Source organism: Triticum aestivum, chromosome 5A (genome assembly GCF_018294505.1).
Source record: "Triticum aestivum cultivar Chinese Spring chromosome 5A, IWGSC CS RefSeq v2.1, whole genome shotgun sequence".
Classification (NCBI taxonomy): domain Eukaryota; kingdom Viridiplantae; phylum Streptophyta; class Magnoliopsida; order Poales; family Poaceae; genus Triticum; species Triticum aestivum.
This window is the reverse complement of record NC_057806.1, coordinates 572,687,826-572,700,872: the sequence shown is the minus strand read 5'-3', so window position 1 is coordinate 572,700,872 and position 13,047 is coordinate 572,687,826.

Sequence of the window (13,047 nt, the reverse complement as noted above, 5' to 3'; positions counted from 1 at the left end):
GTCGACCGCACTGGGGTTTGTTCAAACATATATTCACGTGTCGCTCTCAGACCGTGAAGAAGGCGAGCCCAGGTGATGAGAGAACCCGAGTCGTCCAAATGTGTGGGGGCCTGGGGATCCAGGTGAGGAATAAGAGCACCTTCCCGCCCATGACCTTTCCCGAGTCCGTCAGAGGCTGGCAGTCGACTTGGTTCTACTGCCAGGTCCAGTCGACGCCAGGGCAGTCGAGTGGACTCCCTCCGTTTACCATGGACCGAGTGAACAAGCCCTCCCCTCTGAAGCTGATTCCGGAGGAGAAAGCTGACGTGAAGATGTTGATGGAGCGCGTGGTGCAGTTGGTTCGGGAGGGAGTGACGGGCATGGACCTCCTGGAGGTCTTCCTCAGGCGTCGCATCCAGCCCCTTCAGTTCCGGAGCCACTGCATGTGGTTGTACTGTGGGACCGAAGACGAGACTAGAGTCCATCCAGAAGCAGTCGACGACGTCACTCTGGAAAGATGGATGGTAGCCGTTACCGGAAATAAGGATAACCCACGCGGAGCCAGAAGGATTCCTCCACTCGACCACAACAGCGACCCAAACAAGGTACACTTGCCCTGCTCTCCACTGCGCTCTTGTCGCATTCATTTCTGTTTACCCTGCCGACTGGTCGACTGATCCTTGTCTGGACATCTGCTAGGCCCTCACCGAGCTGTACTCGATGCCCAATGGGGCACAAGCTTCGACTGAGGAGGGCAAGGCGAGCGGGGGCGAGAGCCAGGAAGAGGAGGAATGGGACTCGGATGTTGCAGAGGATGATGACGACGACGATGATGATGACGGTGATGAAGATGACGTCGAGGACGAGGAAGAAGAGGAGGAGGAGGTCGTACCACCGCGCTCAGAAAGGCGGTCGAAGCTTGTCCACGACCCTTCGAGCGAACGTGGTAAGGGGGTTGCGACCGCCACTCAGTCGACCAAGCGCCCTCGGACCACCTCTCCGGTGCTGACTGAAAAGGCGCCGAAGCAGCTCAGGGCGGCCTCGTCGAAGCCGATCAAGCTCCTGCCGAAGATGAAGGTGTCCATCCCCACCATATCAGGGTAACCGTGCTGCTCATATTTTCTTATTCTGTGTGAACTTTGTCTCTGGTCGACGCTGAAGTTAGTCGACTGACCCTTCGGAGTTGCAGTGCTGCCACTTCTGAAACTTCGGCCCGGGCTGATGACCAAGAGATGGAGGACGCAGCAACTTCGAACCCAGGTACTGTATTCTTAACGTCGTTCTTAGTCGACTGACTCGTGATCTCTGACCCTGATTCTTCTCCGCAGCTCCACCCAATACTGTTATCAATCTTCCTGATGATGACGAGGATGAAGAACCGCTGAAGCGCAGGAGGAGTCGGAAAGTGTCCGCCAGTAAGGTGCCTCGGGATGTGACGGCGCCTGAGATTCTGACTGTGGAGGAAGAGAACACCACTCGACATACAGTGTCCTTCGCAAATCCACTGACGAGTGCTCAGCAACCCTCCCTCTTCACGACGCACCACGTCCCAGAGGACCAAGCTGGCGCAGCGAAGGAGGCGATACGCCAGGCGGGACTCATGATGGAGCAGCTGAAGACCATCCGGGATGCGAACCAGGCAGCTTATGACGCCAGTTCTGCCCTCCAAAGCAATGTTCAGGTCAGTCGACCACTTTCCCTTTCCAGAATTTATAGTAGTCACCCAATGGGTGTTGTCGATTAAGCTCCGTATTAGCGGGGGCACGCTGAGTGCACCCGCTGGGTGTAGTCCCCAAGGCTAAGGTCGACTGCTGGCAGTCGGCCTTAGGCTTTATAATTTCAGTCTTTCTGTCAGTCGACTATGTCGACTGGATTTCACAAACTGGTGGGGGCACGCTGAGTGCACCCACTGGGTGTAGTCCCCGAGACTGTGGTCGACTGCTTGTAGGTGATCACAGTCTTAGAGAATGCATCTCGCACTTTTTTTTTGAGGTCGACTGGTCGACTGGTCGACTTTGTCTTCAACAGGATTAGTGGGGGCACGCTGAGTGCACCCACTGGGTGTAGTCCCCGAGACTACGGTCGAATGCTTGTATTCGGCTGTAGTCTTAGAAACGTGAATTTTTTCCCTTTTTCACTCGGAAGTGAGTTATATTTGACATTTTAGTCGATTGGTTCTTCGCAGAACTCTTGTGATCTTGTGGCTCGCTACTCGAAGCTGGAACACAAGCATACTCAAGTCGAGCTGAGCTTGAAGCTGGTTCAGGAGAAGCTGACAAAGGCAAAGGAGGAGACCGAAGGTATGTTTGGTGAGACCCTGACGACTGCTTTTCCCCTTGCTTGTTTCAAAATCTGATCTTGCTGTAACTTGTAGGTAAGGTAAGGGAGGCCCAACAGAAGAAAGACCTTGAGCTAGCTGAGAAGATCAAGCTTGCTGACGAGAAGTTAGCTTCAGTCACCAAGCTCGAACAAGACAATACCAATCTGAAAGCTGCTCTTGGGATTGCCAACAAGGAGGTCAGTCGACTGAAAACTGATAAAGCTGCCCTGACCGACCAAGTCGCCAAATTGACTGGGAAGAAAACTGATCTGGAGGCCTTCCTGAGTGGACTTGCCAAGAAGCTGTTTCTCATGCTTGAAGGTAAACCTCTATGCTTGGCAGACATTTCCAATTGTGATTTTTCCATTCGACCATCTCCTTGACTTAGTGATCACCCTTGCAGAATTTTGTCAAAACTTTGAAGAAGAAACTAGCCGGCTGGAGCCAAACCTCGACCCCGTCAATTCTCCGGTGAACGATGAAGTTGCCATGGATGTTCTCCGACTGGAGTCCCGTGTTGCAGCTGTCGTGGACTATCTCGCAAGGCTGAAGGCCGCCACATCTCGCATCGACTCGACGCTTTGGCCTGAGGAGACACTTCAGAATGACCTTGAATCGCTGATGGCCCGGTTGAACACGATCCCTGGTCGAGTGCAGGAATGGAAGAAGTCCTCGGCTCGGTGTGGTGCAGATGTTGCTCTGTGTCTTGCCCGAGTCCACTGTAAGGATGCACGAGAAGAGAAGCTGGCGGCCCTTCGGGTGGCCAATACCAAGAAGCACGACTTCAGGTCCTTTATGGAAACTTTCCTTGCAGCTGCCACTCGGATCGCCGACGGAATTGACCTTGATGAATTCGTTGCTCCTTCCAGCCCTCCACAGGAGGGGTAAAAAACTTCTTCTGGCTCGACGCTTTTAAATTTGCCTCAGTATGCCGAGTGGAATTGTAACCGATAAACCTTAACAGGCTTAACGCCTGAGCACTCTCGGTTCCTTTAGATATCGATTCAAACTTGAATTTGGTGCTTGAATATGATTGCCTTTGGCTCGAAATGTCTTTTGCAGGTTCAAAGCAAGGCGCCTTTACTGCAATCGACTTATTCTTCAGTCCACTTAGGCGAGCACTGGGCTGCAGCTAAGCCCCCGAGTGAGAGGTTTACTCTTCACTCGGCAGGATTTTGATAACTTAGGCGAGTGCTTGGACTGCAGCTAAGCCCCCGAGTGTGAGGGTTGCTCTACACTCGGTAGGATTTTGATAACTTAGGCGAGTGCTTGGACTGCAGCTAAGCCTCCGAGTGAGAGGGTTGCTCTACACTCGGTAGGATTTTGATAACTTAGGCGAGTGCTTGGACTGCAGCTAAGCCTCCGAGTGAGAGGGTTGCTCTACACTCGGTAGGATTTTGATAACTTAGGCGAGTGCTTGGACTGCAGCTAAGCCCCTGAGTGTGAGGGTTGCTCTACACTCAGTAGGATTTTGATAACTTAGGCGAGTGCTTGGACTGCAGCTAAGCCCCCGAGTGTGAGGGTTGCTCTACACTCGGTAGGATTTTGGTAACTTAGGCGAGTGCTTGGACTGCAGCTAAGCCTCCGAGTGAGAGGGTTGCTCTTCACTCGGTAGGATTTTGATAACTTAGGCGAGTGCTTGGACTGCAGCTAAGCCTCCGAGTGAGAGGGTTGCTCTTCACTCGGTAGGATTTTTATAACTTAGGCGAGCACAGGGCTGCAGCTAAGCCCCCGAGTGGAAGGCTGGCTTACCACTCGGTAGGATTTTTATAACTTAGGCGAGCACAGGGCTGCAGCTAAGCCCCCGAGTGGAAGGCTGGCTTACCACTCGGTAGGATTTTTATAACTTAGGCGAGCACAGGGCTACAGCTAAGCCCCTGAGTGGAAGGTTGGCTTACCACTCGGTAGGATTTTTATAACTTAGGCGAGCACAGGGCTGCAGCTAAGCCCCCGAGTGGAAGGCTGGCTTACCACTCGGTAGGATTTTTATAACTTAGGCGAGCACAGGGCTGCAGCTAAGCCCCCGAGTGGAAGGCTGGCTTACCACTCGGTAGGATTTTGATAACTTAGGCGAAACAGATTCGCAGCTAAGCCTCCGAGTGGGAGTCTGGCTCGCCACTCGGTAGGATTTTTACAAACTTAGGCGAAACGGATTCGCAGCTAAGTCACCCACTGAGGGGGAATTTTATTGGACAAAAATAAAAAGCGACAGAAATTATGGAGGGACTATGACACTATTATTTTGAGGTCCATGAACTACAGAAGTACTTTATTGCAACTCATCCGAGTGATAAAACTTAAGTGTAAAATGGGCGGAGTAGCTCCGCGTTCCAAGCTCGGGGCTCGTCGATATTATGCTCGACGTTGTAAAGACGGTACGCCCCGTTGTGGAGAACCTTGGTGACGATGAAGGGGCCTTCCCAAGAAGGAGCAAGCTTGTGTGGTTTGTGCTGATCCACTCGGAGAACCAAATCTCCTTCCTGGAAGGCTCGACCTCTCACATTTCTGGCGTGGAAACGACGCAAATCTTGTTGGTAGATGGTCGACCGGATCAGAGCCATCTCCCTTTCTTCCTCTAAAAGGTCGACTGCGTCTTGCCGCGCTTGTTCAGCCTCTGCTTCGTTGTAGATTTCAACTCGAGGAGCATTGTGGAGAAGATCACTCGGCAAGACTGCTTCAGCTCCGTAGACCAAGAAGAATGGAGTTCTTCCGGTCGACCGATTAGGTGTGGTCCGCAGTCCCCAGAGTACTGAGGGAAGTTCGTCGACCCAAGCTCCAGCCGCGTGTTTGAGATCACGCATCAGTCGAGGCTTCAATCCCTTAAGAATCAGTCCATTAGCTCGCTCTGCTTGTCCATTCGACTGCGGATGGGCGACTGAAGCGTAGTCGACCCGTGTGCCCTGGGAGTTGCAGAAAGCTCTGAATTCCTCTGAGTCAAAGTTCGACCCATTATCCGTAATGATGCTGTGTGGGACTCCATATCTGAATATTAGTTCCCTGATGAAGCTAACAGCAGTACCGGTGTCAAGGCTCTTGATTGGTTTAGCCTCGATCCACTTGGTGAACTTGTCGACTGCCACCAGTACATGCGTGAAGCCACTTCGTCCTGTTCTCAAAGGACCGACCATGTCCAATCCCCATACTGCGAAAGGCCAGACGAGTGGAATGGTCTTCAGAGCCGACGCAGGCTTGTGTGACATATTCGAGTAGAATTGACATCCCTCGCACTTATCCACTATCTCTTTTGCCATCTCATTCGCCTTTGGCCAGTAAAATCCGGCTCGGTATGCTTTGGCCACGATGGTCCGAGAGGACGCATGATGACCACAGGTCCCCGAGTGAATATCATTGAGGATGAGTCGACCTTCTTCTGGTGTTATGCACTTCTGACCAACTCCAGTCGCGCTTTCTCTGTATAATTGTCCTTTGATTACGGTAAAGGCCTTAGATCGACGGACGATCTGTCGAGCCTCTTCCTCATCCTCCGGGAGCTCTTTCCTCAGGATATATGCGACATACGGAATCGTCCAGTCGGGAATGACCACCAAAACCTCCATGATCAAGTCGACCACCGCTGGGACTTCAACTTCAGTCGGATCTGTGGCACTCTTGGGCTGTGGAGTTTCTTCGGTGAAAGGATCTTCTTTGACTGACGGAGTGTGTATATGCTCCAAGAACACACCACTCGGAATGGCTTCTCTCTTGGAACCTATCTTTGCTAGATCATCAGCTGCTTGATTTTTCAGTCGGGGTATATGATGGAGCTCCAACCCCTCGAACTTCTTTTCCAGCTTCCTCACTGCACTGCAGTATCCAGTCATGGCTGGGCTTCTCACGTCCCACTCTTTCATCACCTGATTGACCACTAAATCCGAGTCGCCATAGACCATCAGGCGACGGACGCCGAGTGAAATGGCCATGCGCAACCCATATAAGAGGGCTTCATATTCTGCCTCATTGTTGGAGGAATCAAAGTGAATCTGGAGCACATATCTGAGCTTATCTCCTCTGGGGGAAACCAGGACAACCCCAGCACCGGAACCATTCAACATCTTAGAGCCATCAAAAAACATGGTCCAATGCTCCGAGTGAACTTCAGTCGGCTGCTGCTGTTCAATCCACTCGGCAAGGAAATCTGCTATTGCCTGGGACTTAATGGCTTTCTTTGCCTCAAACTTGATATCAAGGGGAAGAAGTTCAATCGCCCATTTGGCCACTCGACCAGTTGCATCTCTGTTGTGCAAAATCTCTGATAGTGGAGCGTCGCTGACGACTGTGATGGAATGATCAGAGAAATAATGAGCAACCTTCTTTGTGGTCATGTATATTCCATACACAAGCTTCTGATAATGAGGATATCTCTGCTTGGATGGAGTCAAGACTTCAGACAAATAATACACTGGGCGCTGAACTTTGAGAGCTTTTCCTTCTTCTTCCCGCTCGACCGTTAGCACAGTACTGACGACTTGTCCTGTGGCTGCGATATAGAGCAACAGAGGCTCTTTGCTGATTGGAGCAGCAAGCACCGGCTGGGTGGAGAGCAGAGCTTTTAGCTCGGCAAACGCTGCATCAGCTTCTGGAGTCCACTCGAACTTGTCTGTCTTCTTCATCAGTCGGTAAAGAGGTAATGCCTTTTCACCGAGTCGTGAGATGAATCGACTTAATGCGGCCAAGCATCCAGTAAGCTTCTGGACATCATGCACTCGCACAGGGCGTTTCATTCGGAGAATAGTGCCAATCTTCTCTGGGTTAGCGTCGATTCCCCGTTCGGAAACGAGAAAACCGAGTAACTTGCCACCAGGAACTCCAAATGTGCACTTTGATGGATTGAGCTTGATATCATACCTTCTGAGGTTGGCAAATGTTTCGGCGAGGTCAGCGAGCAGGTCGGAACCTTTTCGCGACTTGACAACGATATCATCCATATAAGCTTCCACATTCCGACTGATTTGAGTGAGTAGACACTTCTGAATCATTCGCATAAATGTGGCTCCGGCATTCTTGAGGCCGAATGGCATGGTGATATAGCAGAAGCACCCGAATGGAGTGATGAAAGCTGTTTTTACCTCGTCGGGCCCGTACAGACGGATCTGGTGGTACCCGGAGTAGGCATCTAAAAAAGATAACCTCTCACATCCCGCGGTCGAGTCAACAATTTGATCTATGCGAGGGAGAGGAAAATGATCTTTCGGGCAGGCCCGGTTGATGTGCTTGAAATCAATGCACATTCGGAGCGACTTGTCCTTCTTAGGAACCATGACGACATTAGCGAGCCACTCGGAGTGGTATATCTCTCGGATAAATCCTGCCGCCAACAGTCGAGCCACTTCTTCGCCAATGGCTTTTCTCTTCTGGACGGCGGACCGCCGAAGATGCTCTTTGACTGGTTTTGCAGATGAGTCGACTCTTAGGCGATGCTCAGCCAGTCCCCTGGGAACACCTGGCATGTCAGCGGGCTTCCATGCAAAAATGTCCCAGTTCTCACGGAGGAACTGGATGAGCGCTTCTTCCTATTTTGGGTCGAGTGTCGTGGAGATGCGGGTCGGAGCTGCTTCGGGGTCGGTCGGGTGAATGTGAACAGGCTTCGTCTCACCGGACGACTGGAATGCAGACTCTGTGGCGGGCTTCTTGGATCGCAGCAAGTCACTCGGATCTGCGTTTTGCTTGTATTCTTCGAACTCGACTGCTGTCACCTGGGAATCGGCAATCTTGGAGCCCTTCTGAAAGCACTCTTCTGCCTTTTTCCTATCACCGGTGACAGTGATCACTCCTTTGGGACCGGGCATCTTCAATTTGAGGTATACGTAGCATGGTCGAGCCATGAACCGCGCGTAAGCTGGTCTCCCCAAAATGGCATGATATGCACTCTGAAAATCCACGACCTCAAACGTCAACTTTTCTTTGCGAAAATGCTTTGAATCGCCAAACACCACGTCCAAAGCTATCTGGCCGAGTGACTCGGCCTTCTTCCCTGGTATAACTCCATGAAAGCTCATGTTACTAGTGCTCAGTCGGGACATCGGAATGCCCATACCTTTCAATGTGTCTGCATACAATAAGTTCAGCCCACTTCCACCATCCATCAGCACCTTTGTCAGTCGAGTGCCTTCGACAACTGGATCGACCACCAAAGCTTGCCTCCCAGGGGTGGCAATATGAGTCGGGTGATCAGATTGGTCGAATGTGATGGGTGTTTGAGACCACTTCAGATAATTTGCTTTTGCGGGGGCAACCATGTTCACCTCTCGGTTAATCACTTTCAGTCGACTTCTGCTTTCCACATCTGCAAAGATCATCAGAGTGGAGTTGATATGCGGATATCCTTCCTCACTGTCCTCCTTGTCTTCGGCCTTGTCCGACTCCTTCTCCTTGTCCTTAGACTGTTTTCCCTGAAACTGCTGGATCAGGAGTCGACATTGGCGAGTGGTGTGCTTCGGGTAAATGATATTCCCCTCTTCGTCTTTCTTCGTGTGAATGTGACATGGCATATCCATCACGTCGTTCCCTTCTTTATCCTTTACCTTCTTGGGGTTCCAGGATCCTTTTGGTTTCCCCTTAAACTTTCCTTGAGTCACGGCCAGAGCCTCTCCAGGAGCTGCCGGTTCAGCCTTCCGCTTCTGTTTCCGACTGGTGTTTCCTTTTTCCGACTGACTCGGCTTGTGCTTGCCGCTTCGGAGTCGGTCTTCTTCTTCGCCGTTGGCGTACTTGGTAGCAATCTCCATCATCCGACTCAAGGTCATGTCACCGGTTCGACCAAACTTCAAACTCAGTTCTCTGTTCTTGACACCATCTTTGAAGGCGCAGACTGCCTGATGATCAGACACATTCTCCACAGTGTGGTGCAAAGTGATCCACCTCTGAATATACTCTCTGAGAGTCTCATTAGTTTTCTGCACGCAGACTTGCAACTCTGTCAATCCAGCTGGTCGCTTGCAAGTTCCTTCAAACGTCCTGACGAACACTCGGGACAGATCTTCCCAAGTGTAAATGCTGCTAGGAGGTAATTGAGTCAACCATGCCCTGGCAGAACCTTCCAGCATGAGGGGCAAGTGCTTCATGGCCACCTCGTCGTTCCCACCACCAATCTGAACTGCCACTCGGTAGTCTTCAAGCCAAGTTTCAGGCTTAGACTCACCAGTGAACTTGCTGACTCCTGTTGCCAACCTGAAATTGGGAGGGATAACTGCGGCTCTGATAGCTCTGCTGAAACATTCAGGACCAGAAACATGCACTCGACTGCTTGTGGGTACATCTCTGTCGAGTCCACCTCGATGGGCTCTGTTCCGGTCAACCAACCCTTGCACGATAATGGATCGCGCGTCGAAGCCTGGTTCTCTGGGGTCGACTGGAACCCTACGCCCTGTACTGTACTGACGCCTATCATCTGGCTGCCGAGGAGCGTAAGACCCACCCCTCGGAGGGGAATAGGGCACTCGACGCCTATCATCTCGGTCGAGTCTGTCGCCATATTGATCTCGCCGATTCTCGCGCCCTTCACGCCGCGGAGGCGATCTGGGGCTGTGAGCCGACTGAACCGTATTCACAGTGACGGATCGACTGTGAATTCTGTTGCGCGACTGAGACACGGCTGAATTCTGATCTCCTGCTGCCCGGAGCAGATCCCTGATCTGCAGCAAACCTCTGCCAGCTTCCGACTGCGAAGGCTGGATGGACTCTGCTATACGGGTCGCAGCTGCTAAATTCTGAATTGGGGTTCGATATACCTGAGTCGGCGGGAAGAGTTGACGTCGACTGGTGTCGGGAACTCGTTGCCGCGCGCGCTCGTCGAGTGCTCGCTGAAGGTTCTCCAGTCGAGTGCGCTCGGCCAAATTGGCCAGACGCGCCTCCTCCAAGGCACGAGCCTCGGGGGTTTCTCCTGCGATGGGAATACGCAGGGGATCCTCGTTCCTGCGGCGAAGTTCCTCTCTTTGCAGAGAGTCGAGTGGCTCGGGCTGGTACTCTTCGTAGCCTCGTGTAGGGTCGCCGCCGTCACCTGCTCCACCACCACGGGCGAAGCCAGGAGGACTGTGGGGCCCGTCGACCATCAAGATTTCCGCCGCTGGATCACTGCTACCGCACTCGGATGCAGTCTCTACGGAGCCAGTCGACTGATCGAACAAGCCGTAGAGAGGTTCGTCGGGCTCGATTGCCGCAACTTGGGTGGTGGCCGATTGGCGAGCCACCGCGTGCCTCACCCATCGCTGAAGCCTCGACCGGCCTGAGCGCTTGCGCTGGCGGGAGACCGGGAGGGTGGACGATAAGGAGCCGACCGATACTGGGTCGACGGTTGCCGCAGCAGAACGCCACGGACACATGCGCGAAAATGCGTCGCACCGCGGACGGGGAGCGCATCCACGTCGAGTGGAGCCTCCTGGAGCCATGCGGAGTCGTCGGCGATGAAGGTGAGAGTGCCGAGACGGATCTCTTGACCCTCGACCAAAACTCCAGCAGACACCATGATGAAAGTACTCGGAAGAATCGCAACTTCTCCACAAAATCGCTAAAACACCTGCCCCACGGTGGGCGCCAACTGTCGTGGTTCTAAGCCTGACAGTAGAGTGGGGGGTAGGTATGGAGAGGCAAGGTCCTAGCTATGGAGAGGTTGTAAGCACAAAGGATGTACGAGTTCAGGCCCTTCTCGGAGGAAGTAACAGCCCTACGTCTCGGAGCCCGGAGGCGGTCGAGTGGATTATGAGTATATGAGTTACAAGGTGCCGAACCCTTCTGCCTGTGGAGGGGGGTGGCTTATATAGAGTGCGCCAGGACCCCAGCCAGCCCACGTAGGAGAGGGTTTAAGGTGAGTTAAGTCTGGGGCGTTACTGGTAACGCCCCACATAAAGTGCCTTTATTATCATAAAGTCTACTTGATTACAGGCCGTTGCAGTGTAGAGTGCCTCTTGACCTTCTGGTGGTCGAGTGAGTCTTCGTGGTCGAGTCCTTCAAGTCAGTCGAGTGTGTCCCTCGTTAGTCGACTGGAAGGCGACTTCTTCTGAGGGTGTCCTTGGGTAAGGTACTTAGATCAGGTCCATGACCCTACCCTAGGTACATAACCCCATCAGTAGTACCGCCCAGAGTCCACCGGTAGTACCGGACGTAGGTTACCATGGGTTTGAACGGTGGAACCGCCCAAACACCGAATGGAGTCCCATTGGGACGGCACAACCAGGTACTAGTGGTGGAACCGCCCGTGATCCCGGTTGTACCGCCCGACCACCTATGCCCAAGCCAAGATCAAATGAGTGCAATCCGAAGGGGGAGGGAAGAAAGAGCACAAAACAGGAGAGAAGCAACAGCCTATGAGAACCCAACGCAAAGAGCAAAGAAGGAACAAGAGAAAACAACACGAGAACAAAAGGCTAACTCCAACCTCCCGAAGAGAGGACGGTGGCCGAGGCCACCTATGTTTGAGTCAATTGGTATGGCACCGCGAAGAATTATCCTTGGGTCCATGACCAAAACTCATCTTTGAAGCACAAGTACCATCAAACATGGCTAATGTGAAAGACTTGATCAATTTATGCATAATGGGGGGAGGGAGAGTTCATTGAGAGAACATCACTCCCCCTATGTTCATGCCTACATCTAAACAAGACAACATGTTGAGTACGATGGGGTGTGCAAGAGTTCAAGCAACATTGCTCGAATCAATGATATTTAGCTCATGCCTTAACTCGCGAAATCTTGCTTCATCCAAGGGCTTCGTGAAGATATCTGCAAGGTTATCATGAGTGTTGACATAGTTGAGCTCGATCTCTCCTCGCCTAATGTGATCCCGGATGAAGTGATATCGGATCTCAATATGCTTCGTCTTGAAGTGTTGAACCAGGTTGAGAGAGATCTTGATGGCACTTTCATTATCACACCAAAGAGGCACTTTGTCACAAATGACACCGTAATCCTTTAAAGTTTGCCTCATCCATAAGAGTTGTGCACAACAACTCCCGGCTGCAACATACTCCGCCTCGTAGGATGAGAGAGACACAAAACTTTGCTTTTTGGAATACCAACTTACCAAAGAGCAACCAAGGAATTGGCACCCTCCGAAAGTGGACTTCCTATCCAGTTTGTCTCCCGCCCAATCGGAATCCGAGTACCCTACAAGCTTGAAGTTTGATCCTCTTGGATACCATAAGCCAAAGTTTGGGGTATGGGCCAAATATCGAAAGATTCGTTTGACCGCCACATAGTGACTTTCCTTAGGTGCGGCTTGAAACCGTGCACAAATTCCCACACTCAACATGATATCCGGTCTAGATGCACAAAGGTAAAGCAAGGAACCAATCATGGAGCGATATACCTTTTGATCCACCACTTTACCATTAGGATCTAAGTCAAGTTGGCACTTGGTGGGCATTGGAGTGGAAGCCGGCTTGACGTCACTTAGTTTGAATCTCTTGAGCATGTATTGAGTGTATTTGGATTAATTGATGAAGGTTCCTTCTCTTGTTTGCTTCACTTCGAACCCTAGAAAGAACTTCAACTCTCCCATGGAGGACATCTCGAACTTTAAGGTCATGAGAGCGGCAAATTCCTCATTGAAAGCTTTGTTAGGAGAACCAAAGATAATGTCATCAACATATAATTGGCACACAAACAACTCCCCTTTGACCTTCTTAGTAAAAAGAGTGGGGTCGATTAGCCCAACTTCAAAACCACGATCTTGTAACAACTCGGTAAGGTGGTCATACCACGCACGTGGGGCTTGTTTAAGGCCATAGAGTGCCTTATCGAGTTGATACACATGATCG